The following is a 4535-nucleotide window of genomic DNA, read 5'->3' as shown; positions in this document are numbered from 1 at the left end:
CTCACTGCTTCACTTGCTCACTGCCTCCCTCACTGTCTCACTCTCTCACTGCCTCACTCACTCACTGGCACATTCACTCACTCTCTCACTCACTCATTGACTCACACACTCACTGCCTCACTCACTCACTTTCTCACTGTCTCACTCACTCTCTCACTGCCTCCCTCTCACTCTCTCACTGTCTCATTCATTCACTTTCTCACTGTCTCACTCTCTCACTGCCTCACTCACTGTCTCACTCTCACACAAAAAATAAATAAAAAAATAAAAACATAAAAGAAAATCCTTTCTTTATCAAGACCTAAACACTGGAGCTGTGTCAGTAGGGTATAGAGCTGAGAATATATGAAAAGTTAGATCACAGTAATACTCTTTTTTATAGTGAGAAAATAGCTAAATACCTTTATATTCATGCAAAGATACTTATGTGTTTAAATAATATTTTATTATGAAATAAAGCACTTGTTCAAGGACATATATCTAGAGAAAGTTATATAGAGAAATATTGAAAATAATTGTTTTTGTTAGGTGCCATAGGATTGGTTTTGATTCAGCTATTCTATGATCAATAGAAGAAAACATTCCCTGTCCAGCATCATCTCAACTATTGTTCTTGGAGCTCATTTATGCAGCCACTGTGTCAATTACTCATTTTACAGACCTTCCCCTCTTTAGCTCACAGTCTGCTTTATCAGGCATAAAGTCCTCAAAGGACTGGTTTCTCATAATAATATGTCAAGAGTGTATGACATACAGACTCAAGAGCCTCATTTCTAGCAAACATTTTGACTGCACATTTTCTAAGACAGATTTGTTAGTATTTTTGGAAGTCTATGACATATTTAATATTATTTAACCATGTTGTAATTAAAGTACACCGGTTCTTCTTCATTCTTTCTTATTCATTTTCCAATTGTCACATGCGAATGAGACATTTGAAAGTACACATGGTGTGAATCAGTTGCACCTTGTTCTTCAAAGTGGTGTCCTTGTTTTTTAAAACTTTAAAAGGCCTTTATTCTTTAACATTTTAAAGTGGCCTCATGCTGTAGATCAGCCCAATGACATTTGTCATTTGATTTCTTGACTGTTGTTTCCTTAATCATTGATCATGGATCCAAGTAAAATGAATTCCTTGACAGCTTCAAGCAGTCTCATGATATTGCTGACAGGTTCACTTGTGAGACTTTTTGTTTCCATTAAATTAGGTAATACATATTGAAATCTGCAGTGTTTGTTTGATCTTCAATATACAAAGTTCACACTAAACCAAGACCACTCCTATCAGCTTGATTATGATTCGTAGTGATGTTATCTGCCAGAGTAAAATGGCTACATAATGTTAGGGGGCTGGATAGTTACACATGTAGAATGCCTCATCTTTCTGCCATGGAGGATCTGATAGGGTAAAACCACTGATTTGGGGGATAGCCCATCTATGTGTAACCTGCTGTGACACAGGACTACTTTGCATTTATAAATGACATATATGGTGTGATATATAAAAGGTCATTGTTAAAGGCAATCATCAAATTTGATTTAGACAGGAATACATCAAGCTTTCCTTTCCTATTAAATATCAATTGCTGAAAGATGGATTAATCAAATTCACAATTATAATGAAGCTATTGAATCTTCAGAAAACTTTCCATCAAATCATATATGAGATATTTCCCATATTGAATGACCAAAATCAATAATTACTAGCATCCAGAAAACTGGAACAATTTTGCAATATTGTCAAGGAAGTTTAATCCTATATTTACTAATTGATCTTCAGTTCAATTAAAATAAACCAAAATTATGAAGGTTCATTAACATATGCTTTGCTTATTGAAGAAGGTTTCACTCTCTTTCAAATTATTAGTTTAGTGAACAAAATATGAACAACACAGTTTCGAAAAGAAAGAAAGAAATGAAATATATTAGCACAGGAAAGCCACAAACTAGGAAGGCCACAGGATCAGTTGTAGTCTGTCCTGTAGGGCTAGAATCAGTTTGATGGCAGTGAGGAGGGAAGTGAAATCTATAACGTTTGTGAAATGAAAAGAATTCCAGTATCTAAATAAATAGGCTTTCTTCTTTAGGTGAATTAAATCTCAGGACTTTCATTACTTCAAACAAATAAACAAACAATGGGATAATTGTCTTTAAAAAACTGGATTACATAAAATCTGATGTAATTTCCACAAGTTTTATCTAGCTATACCCAGTATTTTGATTTAAACATTTCCAAGTGTGTTTACATCCTAAATCAATATCTGGACTTCACAAAAATCCAGTTAATTATTAGGAAAGTTAAAGCTACTACCATTGTATTAATTATAATTGTGATAAATATAAGTAGCTCAATGATTTGTTCAAGATATTAATGTTAAAAATCAGTTATCTGAACTTCTGGTAGACTATTCTCCCACCACACTGCAATTCTGTTTTATTAAGTCAAAATAAATATCAAGCAAACAAAACTGCCACCACCGGTTTTCATCTTAGTTGTGATCTCGTTCATTATTATAAGAAGCCCTTGTAACACAAAGGGCTAAATGTTGGGCTGCTAACCAAAAAGGGTGGCAATTTAGAATCAGCAGTTTCTCTGCAGGAGAAACATAACGGTTCCTGCTCCCATAAAAGCTAATAGTCTTGTAAACACCCAAGTAGTCCCCCTATGAGTCAGAACTGGCTAGAGGATGATGGACTAGGTTGGGTTAATCATCCTCCTCCTCCTCCACATCATGGATTATGTATCCAAGTCTAGTAACATGTAAAATATCAAATGAAAAGAATGTATGCAATTCTAATTCCTTAAAGGAAAAAAGCCACCAACCATAAGTAAGACATGTCAGAAAGTAAAATACATAATAAGTGTGATTGTATAGAACTATGACATGAACTAAATTGACTCTCATACCTGGGTACAACCAAAACAAAGAGATTGACCCAAGGGAATTGCAAGCAGAAGATCTTAGGGAAAATAACACTTAAAAATCTCTATTTGCGAGTCATTGATCCAAAAATATAGAGAGTTAGGAAGATGGATATTAAAGACTCTACTCACAAATGTTCACTTTTCTTGATAATGCCAGAAAACAGGTTTGACGTTTCATTGTAGAAAGAACAAACCCTGGACAAGATAAAGAAAAGTGACCTAATCCCAATAATAGGGGCTTTGGGGAATCAAGGCATATGTTTTCAGAGTTTCCTCCTCTTTAAATTCATGGACTTTATTGTTCCTTTTAAAATCCAAATTGGAACCGGAGTTGTGTTGGGAGTACAGTCATGAAGGGTAAAACACGCCATGGTGAATTAGATGAGCTAATAATTGCTAAGGGGAGCCCTGGTGACATAGTGGTTAAGCGTTGGTCTGCTAAACAAGGCCAGCTGTTTGAAACCACAAGCTACTCTCTAGGAAATGGACCGGGCTCTCTCTTCCTACACACAGTTATAGGCTAGGACACCAATAGGGGTGGTTCTACCCTGTCCTATAGCATCTCTGTGAGTAGGAATCAACTCAACGGCAATGAGTTTAGGGATTCTTTGTTTGATACTTGCTAAAAAGTATATAGAAATATTTGTAGCACATTATGGCAGAGGCAGAGTGTAGGAATTTCCTGTTGGATCAGGTTTTCTGGTAAGAATTTATTAAGAAAGAGCTAAGTGTAAGTTTTCTTTTAGAACATGAGTTTACTAATTGTACAGGAGGGTAAAGGGCATTCGTGGTTCAGTGTTAGAATTTTAATATTCTATACAGTAGATCTGGGTTCATAGTTTTGGCAAATGAACTTCAAGTGCAGCCACTACTCTTTGATCAATGTAGATTTAAACATTACTAAGATGCTGAACAGGTTTCAACAGAATTTCTAGGTTAAGCAGGACTAAAAGGCCTGACACTCTGCTTTGGAAAATAAGCTAAAGAGAACCCTGTGGATCAAGAGCGCTTGGTGTGCCTGAACAGTGACACAGACAGGAAAATAATTGAGAGTGTTTTCTTATGTTGTGTTTGAGGGTTCCTTAATTTGGGGAGCCACTGAACAGCAGCTAACAATAACAGTCCCATATGGGAGCATAGCAGTTTAAAATATATAGTAGGGGTGCCCTCCCCAAGCCCAGAATTGCTACGAGCAGAGCAAAGCTTTCTTAGAAGGCATTTTTCCTTCTAGGCGAGCATCCAGCACCTCGCTCTCAGTTAATGCACCCAGTGGCATCACCTGGGAAGGTTGTCTCTGGTCACAGTGAATTTTTTCATCAAATCTCATTTTGTGTGATGGCAGATTTAAGAGAATAGCATTAGGCTGTGACATTTTGTTTCCTACTCGGGGGGAAAAAAACAACAACACAGAAACTGTTGTGATGTTAAGCACGGCTTATAAAGACAATGCTATGTAGAAAACTCTTTTTCAGTGGGTTTCTCATTGCAAAAAAGGTGATTGATGACAAACCTCATTATGAACATACGTGAACTTCCCGAATAGATGAAAATAACGACTTACAGTACATGTGGAGTTCATTCCACCAGGTCAGACTGTTAATAAAGCTTT

The sequence above is a fragment of the Echinops telfairi genome, unplaced genomic scaffold, assembly GCF_000313985.2.
Source record: "Echinops telfairi isolate 266 unplaced genomic scaffold, ASM31398v2 ScPeMD7_60;HRSCAF=208, whole genome shotgun sequence".
NCBI lineage: Eukaryota > Metazoa > Chordata > Mammalia > Afrosoricida > Tenrecidae > Echinops > Echinops telfairi.
Note: the sequence above shows the minus strand (reverse complement) of the source record.